This window comes from Alexandromys fortis, unplaced genomic scaffold, assembly GCF_014885135.2.
Source record: "Alexandromys fortis isolate MF-2015 unplaced genomic scaffold, M_Fortis_MF-2015_v1.1 scaffold_170, whole genome shotgun sequence".
NCBI classification, from domain to species: domain Eukaryota; kingdom Metazoa; phylum Chordata; class Mammalia; order Rodentia; family Cricetidae; genus Alexandromys; species Alexandromys fortis.
Genome location: NW_026068084.1, coordinates 229,901 through 240,974, shown reverse-complemented (window position 1 = coordinate 240,974; position 11,074 = coordinate 229,901). Strand labels below are relative to the sequence as shown.

The following is an 11,074-nucleotide window of genomic DNA, read 5'->3' as shown; positions in this document are numbered from 1 at the left end:
TACTTAACACATGTAGGGAGATGTTTACATGTGAGTCAGGAATGCATCAACTTTCTTGTTTGAGGGGAAAAGAATCTGTGTAAGAGGTACTAACAACAGGATCCAGTGGATAATTGCAAAAACCCTTATCCACCTGCGGCAAATATTGTACTGCCATCTAGTATCAAGAGAATCTGAGTGAAGCACAATTAATAAAACCTCAGGGTCAGAAATTGGGGTTAAACCTGAAGATCTGAAAAACAAAACAGCCAGTCCCTGACTCTAACTTCGAACTCAATCTGAAAATGGGTACCCTGCCTTCAGGAACCTCAGAATGAGACTGTGTATTGAGAGCTGTTTCCTCCCATTTTATAATCCTCTCTAGGGCTTGGATTAGAGATATGCACAACCATTACTAAAGGCATGTACCACCCACCTTCTATTATAACTAGTGTGCCTACTTTGATCAAAGGTGTGTGTTATATGGCTACTGAGATTAAAGGTATGTGTTACCATAATCTGATCTGTAAGGCTGACCAGTGAGATTGTTTTACTCTCAGATCTTCAGACAGGCTTTATTAAAATACAATTGAAATGCCACTACAGGTGAGCACTGAGATTATTTTACTGAAATTAAATTCTAAAAATTATGATGCTGCAGAAGTCACATATTGATGACAAACTGCAAGTATCTACAAGCCTCTTGTTGACTGTCACTGTCTATAAGCATGTCAACAATTTCCTAGAAACAACATACAGGTCACAATTTTCATAGCTGTGTAATGGGTAAATTTAAAGGAAGGATGCAGGGAACTCAAGCTGTGACTGAGCTGATGCTGGACCATGTGATTTCAGCAACATCTTTGTACACTAAGCCTTAGATTCTCTAATGCACATGTGCTTTAGGCTGCTGTTACAACTACAAACACCAGATGAGTCTAGACCTTATAGAACACTGATTTTAATTAAGGGACATGAACAAGTTATGTTCACAAATAGAGATACAAACTTTATTCATCACAGAAAATGGAAGACAAAGTGACCTGAGAGAAGAAAGAAAACATTGTGGTTTTCCTTCCACTCATTATCCAGCCATAATGAAGGACTGCACAGCATGTTGCTGATGCTTCAGCCTGACTCCAGTCTCTGATAAAGAAAGCAACTTCTTTCCATTCAGATTCTTCCAGTCTAGGGAGTCTTCAGCTGTGTGGATGACTGACAGTTATCTGTTCTGAATTAAGAAAGATTATGCGTCTAGCTGTCTGTATTACTTGCCCTTACTAATTTTTCCTCTTCTTGATTTCTTTCTCCTGCTTTATTTAGAATTTTGCTGCAACAAACCAATGTTTGTTTAGAGTTCATTTTTGATTTGACTTGATCATTTTTACTGAGATTGCTACCTCTAATTTTAGTTGGTCATGTACTATGGAATTTGATGGAAAGGATTATTTTAGGACAAAGACTCTAAGTCAGAGCCATGTATAAATGTTTTTGTCTTTGGAACACATCTTAAACCCTTCTGTGCTTCCTTCTCCTTATCAGGAAAATGAAAATGTTAACAGTAATCCTCTTTATGGGCACTGAAAAGCACTCAGTTCACTTGTACTTTACCTTCTTAAATGACTCATTCAAGTATTGTACTGTAAATCCAGCCATGAACATATGGCTGAGGAGATCTTAAAGATTTAGTGTGGAACTACTATTGTTTCTTAGTTAATTTGACTTAGCATCAAACAATTCAAATATTAATGTTTACATACCAAGACAAAGGATACTCCCAACCTTATTCAGAAAAGTTGTTTGTATAAGGGAAGATGGGGTAATCAGGACCTATGGTTGTAAAAGGTACTAGGAGTAAAGGGTGGTACAAAGTTTTGCCCCAAAATAAGACATTTATACTCTCATCCATAAGGCTCAGAAAATAGTACCAAAGAAGGAACTGAAAGATTATCAAAGCTGATGATAAGGAAAGGGCTGTGAAATTCCATCTTGTAAGCATGACATGGTCATGACAATCATGAATTCTCAGCTGTTTTGTCTACTGAAACTGTGCCTACACACATTGGGTCCTCTGAGCACTCATCTTTAGAGAGAGAAGGGCACCACAGGTGCTCAAACTTACAGCTGAAAAGTTGAAAGATGGAAGACTCTGGGGTAGAGAAAACATTGTTCCAAGTTTTGTACCTCATTTGAGCCACCAGGATGTGATGACTATTTCCAAACTCATTGTTACAGATTAACTTTAATTTAGTTCTGGAATACAAAACAAAATCAAAAGTCATGAATATGGAAGTTATATTTGTAAGGAATAAGTGGTTCCGGCAAGCATAGGAGAAAAAGAAGAAAGAAGGAATAATCAGAATGTAGTATATATGTATTGAATTTTAAAAGAACTAAATTTATTAACAAAATATCTGTGTGACATTGACTCAAAATTTAAACTAGAATAAGGTTGTCTCTTGCTTCATCCTTCCTTTCCTCCTTTCTCTGACATTGCTTCTGGCATTTCTCACCTTCCTTCCACTATTCATATATTGACCCTATATTCTATGAACACTTAGTATAATTCTCACATGGAAATAGGTCCTCAGAATGCATAATATATAAAAGGTGTTCATTTACTCACAATGCAACCCCATTAGAATTTCATATTCAAGAAGTATGACATCTTCACATAGCCTTAACAAACAGGGACACTACCTTCAAGTCTCCATCATGATTTCCTTTCTACATCTAGGAAGGAACTTCCCAGTCACTGAGAATGCCAATGCTTCATGAAGGAGGGCTCCAGTTTCCTCTCCTGTTCTTGAATAGAAGCCTTGAATAGGTCGGTGTCTTATCACTGCCCCACATGGCTTGCTCAGATCTTTCTTCTCCTTTTAGAACATAGTAAGACACAGGATACTGGGTCACAAGGTTGAGACTACTGAGTGTTCCAATGTCATTAGAAAACTTTTGCCAAAGTATAGAGGACCCAGGATGAGGTCAATTGGTTGTGAGCTTTTTTGCTTTGGTGGGCCTGACAGGAAACAGACTGTGCTCTGCCACTTGTTTGCTGAGGATTCAAAAATGTCTTCACTATCTAATCCATATCACATGATTTCCTTGTTACCAAGAAGCCAACCAGTCAACCAACCAACCCAAGGAACAAGCAAACAATCAAAAACCAAACAAATGAATCAAGTGAATAATTTTTTCTCTTAAAAATAATATTTAAAAGGTGGCAGAGGTGAGGTTAGATGTCCTCCATAATTAAATGTTCTCAGACAGTCCTGGGAGGAGCTCTGTGGTTAAAGCATTTGCCCTGCAAATATGTGGACCTGAGTTCAAATCCCCATCACCCACATTTATGCTGGCTTATTCCCTGCTGATAATTAAGCTCCTGAGTGACCCAGGAAAATGCTAACTACATTAGCTGAGTAGGCAGTTTCAAGTGGAAGATTCTGCCTCAAGATAAAAGGTAGAGTGTGATAAAAGACCCAAGACCCTGTGCTCTGTCCTCCAAAAGCAGAGTGCAGATGTCTGTACATACTTGTTCAGACAGTCACACACCAACAACTGTGTCAACACAATAAAAAGAGAAAGATGTTCTAGTGCTACTGACAAAAAAAAAATACCTTTGCAAAATAGTTAATGTGTTATGCATGGTCAAGTGGGAGGCAGAATATTGTAAGATATGCCTCTTAAACTGCACAGACCTGTCTTTCTCTCCTGCTTTCTTAGAGTTAGGGCCCTCATCATTACTTGCCTTCATTTACTGCAACTAAATTACCAGTTTCTTATTTTTTTAGTCTAGTTACACCATATTACTTGAATGTTTATCATTTTATGCTTTTTTTGTTTTCTTGATTTCCACCTTTGAAGAATCATGTTTATTCAGCATTATTTCGACAATATCTTGACTCTGTTTTGGCCTTTGTGCTGAGACCTTAGCTGACCTCCTTCTTTGCTGTTTTCTGCCATTTAGAATTAAAGAGGATGTCTCAGGAGGCTGCAGGCCATACATGCCTTAGATCCATTCCTAGCTGGGCATATGATGGGAGTAACACTTGTTGTTTCAAATCAAGATACCTACCTGATGTAATACAAGTCACTATTCTACAAATCCATTAGATATTACCATTATCTTTATGTTTTTTGCTTCATTGTATTCAAGGTATCCAAACATAAAGTTAGGATGGATACCAGAAACTGCACTGGTTCACATTGCTTAGCATTGCTGGCCTTCTGGCTTCAAGAAGCACTAACAAAGAAGAGGAGCCATAGGATTTGGTGCACTAGTGGATAAAAGATAGGGACTAAGCCAAATATTGAGAACAGTCTTGTGAAGAGCATGGTTCAAAGAACAATCATAAAATCAGATCCAAGTGCAAGAAACCACAGATCTTTTCCCCCCTCAAGATTATCCTTCTTCAACACCATTCTCTCTACAGTTGCTGCAGTACAGGTGTTTCAGACACATGGAATACTTTCATTTGCCACAGACCAGTTTATGATGCTCTGTAAATAGAATGGAGGAAAGGTAGGATGCTTTTTGAGACACTTTCCCTAAAGATATTAATTATTTTTTCTAGTCTCTGACCACATAACCATATGTGTTATAGAATCCAAAACTATCAGCTCAGAGATGGTGCCACACATAATGGGCTGGACCCTTCCCCTCAATCACTAAATAAGAAAATGGACTACAGGCTTGAATATAGCCTATCTTATGGAGGCATTTACTCAGTAGAGCCTCCCTCATTTCAGATGGTACTAGTTTCTATCAAGTTGGCATGAGACTATTTAGTACACTTAAAATAACAGTTCTATTATATTTTCTGAGAAATCACCACACTGACTTCTACAGTGGTAGTTTCAGTTTGCATTCTTGCCAGAAACAGTAAATGAATGTTCTTCTCCCCCATTTCCTTTTCTTCATTGGCATTTCTTTTTCTTTGGATTATTTTATTTTTACTTTATTAGAGTTTTAAAGAAGAATGCCAATCCAAGTTCTTACTCTAAACTCTTCTCCCATTCCCTCCACACACCATCCCACCCCCTCCCCATCTAATCCTCAGAGAGGGTAAGGCACATTGCTTTGGGGAAGTTCCAAGGACCTCCCTACTATATCTAGGCTGAACAAGGTATATATCCAAAGGGAATAGGATCCGAAAATGCTAGTACATGTAGTAGGGATAAATCTTAGTGCCACGACCAGTGGCCCCCCAGTCTGCCCCAGCCATGCAAGAGTCAACCACATTCAGAGGGACTAGTTTGGTCCTATGCTTATTCCTTCCCTGTCCGGCTGGAGTTGGTGAGCTCCTATTAGCTTAGGTAATCTGTTTCAGTGGGTGAACCCATCATGGTCTTGACCTCTTTGCTCATATTCTCATTCCTTCAATTCTTCAACTGGACTTGGGAGTTCAACCCAGTGCTAAGATGTGGTTCTCGGCCTCTGTTTCCGTCAATTACTGGGTGAAGGTTCTATGGTGATATTTCAGATAATCAGCAGTCTGACTACAGGGCAAGTCAAGATCAGACCCCCTATCCTCTATTGCTCAAGGTCTTAGGCAGGGTCATCCATGTGGATTCCTGGGAATTTCTCTAGAGCCAGGTTTCTGCTAACCCTATAATGGCTCCCGCAATCAAGATATCTCTTTCCTTGCTCTCATCTCTGTCTTTCCTCCATCTCGACTATCCCATTCCCTCAAGTTTCCTCAACCCTCCCCTTCTTCCCTCTTCTTTACCTCCTACCTTCTCTTCTTCTCCCCACCCACTCACATGCTCCCAATTTTATCAGGTGATCTTGTCTGTTTGAAATTTTCAGATGGGCCTATAAATGTTTATCTTTGGATTCACCTTATTAATTAGCTTTTCTAGGTTCATGAACTATAAGCTCAATGTCATTTGTTTATAACTAGTATCCATTTATGAGTGAGTAGATACAATATTCATCTTTTGAGGTAAGAGTTACCTCACTCAGAATCATGCTTTCTAATTCCATCCATTTGCATGCAAAATTCAAGACCCCATTGTATTTAATTCTGAGTAGTATTCTAACGTGTACCACATTTTCTTTAACCATTCTTCAGTTGAGGGGCATCTAGATTGTTTCCATGTTCTGGTTATTACAAAAAATGTTATTAACATAGTTGAACAAATGTTTTGGCAGTATGATTGAGCATCTTTTAAGTACATGCCCAAGAGTGGCATTGCTGGATCCTGAGGCAATTTAGATTGTGCTTGAACTCATAGATGTAGTAGGAGCAGCGTGGCTGCATCCCACTACCCAGCTCCTGACTACCGACTAGCTTTACCCAAAAGATTACACAGAAACTGTATTCTTTTTTTTCCAATTTTTTTTTTATTTTTTTTATTGAGAAAAGGAAAAAAAGTTTCTGCCTACTCCCAGCCTCCAATTTCCCTCCCCCTCCTCCATTTTGGGGTCGCTTATGTACACTATCATATCATCTGCAAATAACGAAAGTTTAACTTCTTCCTTTCCAATTCGAATCCCCTTGATCCTCTTATGTTGTCTTATTGCTATTGCTAAAACTTCAAACACTATATTGAAGAGGTATGGAGAGAGTGGACAGCCCTGTCATGTTCCTGAGTTTAGTGGGATGGCTTTAAGTTTCTCTCCATTTAATTTGATGTTAGCTGTTGGCTTGCTGTATATAGCTTTTATTATATTTAGGTATGACCCTTGTATCCGTAGTCTCTCCAAGACTTTTATCATAAAGGGATGTTGAATTTTGTCAAATACTTTTTCAGCATCTAATGAAATGATCATATGGTTTTTTTCTTTCAGCTTATTTATATGATGGATTACATTGATAGATTTTCGTATGTTGAACCAGCCCTGCATCTCTGGGATGAAGCCTACTTGATCATAATGGATAATTTTTCTAATGTGTTCTTGGATTCGGTTTGCCAGTATTTTGTTGAGGATTTTTGCGTCGATGTTCATGAGTGAGATTGGCCTGTAATTCTCTTTCTTGGTTGAGTCTTTGTGTGGTTTTGGTATCAGAGTGACTGTAGCTTCATAAAAGGAATTTGGCAATGACTCTTCTGCTTCTATATTGTGAAATACATTAAGGAGTATAGGTATTAGGTCTTCTTGGAAGTTCTGGTAGAATTTCGCATTGAAACCATCAGGTCCTGGGCTTTTTTTGGTAGGGAGGTTTTTGATAACAGCTTCTAGTTCTTCGTGACTAACAGGTCTATTTAGGTTGTTCACCTGGTCCTGGTTTAACTTTGGTATATGGTATTTATCTAAAAACGTGTCCATTTCTTTTACATTTTCCAGTTTTGTGCCATACAGGCCTTTGTAGTAAGATCTAATGATTCTTTGAATTTCCTCTGTGTCTGTGGTTATGTCCCCCTTTTCATTTCTGATCTTATTAATTTGCATATTCACTCTCTGGCGTTTTATTAGTTTGGATAGAGGTTTATCAATCTTGTTGATTTTCTCCAGGAACCAGCTTTTTGTTTCATTGATTCTTTGGATTGTTTTCTGTGTTTCTATTTTGTTGATTTCAGCCCTCAGTTTGATTATTTCCAGTCTTCTACTCCTCCTAGGTGAGTCTGCTTCTTTTTTTTCTAGAGCTTTCAGATGGGCTGTTAAGTCTCCAATGTGTGCCTTCTCTGTTTTCTTTAAGTGGGCACTTAGTGCTATGAACTTTCCTCTCAGGACTGCTTTCATAGTGTCCCATAAGTTTGAGTAGGTTGTTTCTTTATTTTCATTGAATTCAAGGAAGACTTTAATTTCTTTCTTTATTTCTTCCTTGATCCAGGTGTGGTTCAGTAGTTGACTGTTCAGTTTCCATGAGTTTGTAGGCTTTCTGGGGGTAGGGTTGTTGTTGAATTCTAACTTTAATCCATGGTGATCTGATAAGATACAGGTGGTTACTAATATGTTTTTGTACCTGTGGAAGTTTGCTTTGTTACCGAGTATGTGGTCAATTTTCGAGAAGGTTCCATGAGCTGCAGAGAAGAAGGTATATTCTTTCCGATTTGGGTGGAATATTCTATAGATGTCTGTCAAGTCCAATTGATTCATTACCTCCATTAATTCTCTTAGTTCTCTGTTAGGTTTCTGTCTGATTGACCTGTCCATTGGTGAGAGAGGAGTGTTGAAGTCTCCCACTATTAGTGTGTGCGGTTTGATGGCTGCCTTGAGTTTTAGTAATGTTTCTTTTACGTATGTGGGTGCTTTTATATTAGGGGCGTAGATATTCAGGATTGAGACTTCCTCTTGATGAATTGATCCTGTTATGAGTATAAAATGTCCCTCTCCATCTCTTCTGATTGATTTAAGTTTGAAGTCAAGTTTGTTAGAAATTAGTATGGCCACACCTGCTTGTTTCTTAGGTCCATTTGCTTGATAAGCCTTTTCCCAGCCCTTTACTCTGAGTAGGTGCCTGTCTCTGTGTTTGAGGTGTGTTTCTTGTAAACAGCAGAATGTTGGATCCTGATTTCGTATCCAATCTCTTAGCCTGTGCCTTTTTATAGGTGAGTTGAGCCCATTGACATTAAGTGATATTAATGACCAGGGGATGTTAACTCCGGTCACTTCTTTAGTAGTAGAGTTCGTGTGCGTCCCTTCTTTGAGTTGCGCTGGTGACGGGTCTCTAGATGTCTGAGTTATTGTGGTCATTGTTGGACTCCTTGGTTAGAGATTTTCCTTCTATTACTTTCTGTAAGGCTGGGTTTGTGGCTACGTATTGTTTAAATTTGTTTTTATCCTGGAAAATTTTGTTTTCTCCATTTATGGTGAATGAAAGCTTGGCTGGGTATAGTAGTCTGGGCTTGCATCCATGGTCTCTTAGTTTTTGCAGTACATCTATCCAGGACCTTCTGGCTTTCATGGTTTCCATAGAGAAGTCAGGTGTAAGTCTGATAGGTTTACCTTTGTAAGTAACTTGGCCTTTTTCCTTTGCGGCTCTTAATATTCTTTCTTTATTCTGTATGTTTTGTGTTTTGATTATTATATGGCGGGGGGGTTTTTTTTTTTTTTTGATCCAGCCTATTCGGTGTTCTGTATGCTTCTTGAACCTTCATAGGTACATCTTTCTTTAGGTTGGGAAAGTTTTCTTCTATAATTTTATTAAATATATTTTCTGGGCCGTTGAGTTGCACCTCTTCTCCTTCTTCTACTCCAATTATTCTTAGGTTTGGTCTTTTTATTGTGTCCCATATTTCCTGAATGTTTTGTGATGAGAATTTGTTGGTTTTGCTGTTTTCTTTGATCAGTGTGTTTATTTTCTCTATGGTATCTTCAGTGTCTGATATTCTTTCTTCTATCTCTTGTATTCTGTTGGTAGTACTTGTCTCTGTAGTTCCTGTTCGTTTACCCAGATTTTCCATCTCCAATCTTCCCTCAGTTTGTGTTTTCTTCATTACTTCCATTTCATTCTTCAGGTCTTGAACCGCTTCCCTTACCTGTCTGATTGCTTTTTCTTGTTTCTCTTGGTTTTCTTGGGTATCTTTGAGCCATTTATTCATTTCCTCCACCTTTTTGTTTGTAATCTCTGTTTATGGCAGTTTTTCACCTCCTGTTTAAGGTCTTCTATTATTTTTATATAATTCATTCTTGAGTCAATTTCTTCTAATTCTTCTGGAGTAGGGTGTACAATTCTTCTTATTTCGGGATCCCTGGATTCTGGTGATGTCATGTTGCCTTTCAGGTTGTTGGAGGAAGTCTTGCATTGGCGCCTTCCCATCTCGTCCTTCAAATGGAGCCAGGAGAGGCCTGGTGTCTTGGTCCAGTCTTTGCTGTGACTGAGTCTCTGGGTGTATCTCTTCAGTGTAGAAGCAGGGACCTGTCCCGTTGAGCTGGAACTCCTCAGCACCCAAACATGGACGACCGTCCAGATGGAACTCCTCAGCACCACTCTGGGTGGGCTGTGGATGCAAGCCCAATGTCTCTTCCGGTGCCCGGATCGGATCTCCTTGCTTGCTGCAGGCAGGCAGCCTATTGAGACAATGGAGCCACCACCGTCCCGGTTGCCCTCCTGATTCGGATTCGGTCCCAGCGCCTGAACAGGATGAGCTGGGAGATGTTACGTGGTCAAAGAGGGGAGGGAGTCAGACAGAGAGGGGGAGGGTTGTGGATGCAAGCTGGGTGGGATAGGAAGAGAGAGGAGGTATCGGGCAGTATAGCCTTGCAGGATGACCAGGAAGTGTAGGAGGGATGAGGAACGTCTGAGTTCCCTGTCCAGGGCTGCTGCCACCATCAGAAACTCACTCACCCCAGTGATGTCTCTCCTGGTGCCCAGATCGGAACTCTTTGCTGCTCGGGTGGCTTGTAAACAAAGGGCCTACCTTGCTTGTTTCAGGCAGGCTATTGAGACAAAGGAGCTATCACCTTTCCGGTTGCCCTCCCGATTAGGGAAACTGTATTCTTTGAAACACTGCTTGGCCCATTAGCTCTAGCCTCTTACTGGCTAACTCTCACATCTTGATTAACCCATATCTAATAATCTGTGTAGCACCACGAGGTGGTGGCTTACCAGTAAGATCTTAACCTACGTTCTTCTTTGAGAGGAGAGGGATGGTGACTGCCTGGCTTGGCTTCTTTCTCCCAGCATTCTGTTCTGTCTACTCTGCCTACCTAATTTTCTGTCCTATTAAAGGGCCAAGGCAGTTTCTTTAACCAATGAAATCAACACAAAACAGAAGACTCCCACATCACATAAAACTTTCCATAGCCTATCCTCTATTGTCTGATATTTCTTGTTTTCCTCTTTCTGCAAATTTCCTTTTTGTCCTTAAGAGGATGAGAAGTTCAGTTAACCTCAAATAAATGCCTAAATTTGGGCTGAAACTCCTTAAGGCCATGAATATAATCATTTTTTTGTACATTCCTGGGTTTGAGATCACAAATCCCATCATTAGTCATCTTGTAGCATAAGTCATTATTTCAAATACACTAGAATTTTCCAATGACAGAAAGCTCAGGAATAAAATTTCTTCCTTTTCTATATATTTTTAGTATTAACTTGCTCTAAAATGTATGCAAAACTTTACTCTCAATCTGAATCTACTCTTGGGTCTATGATTAATTTGTTCAGTGTAAAGTCTCAATTTCCCACTGTGTGTGTGTGTGTGT

General features: G+C 39.4%; 1 protein-coding gene across 1 annotated transcript in view; it reads left to right on the top strand.

Moving 5' to 3' along the window:
- The window catches only part of LOC126488560 (mas-related G-protein coupled receptor member B2-like), a 36,863-nt gene that overhangs the window by 23,856 nt on the left and 1,933 nt on the right, over positions 1-11,074 (top strand). The gene's annotated exons all lie outside the window — the stretch shown is intronic.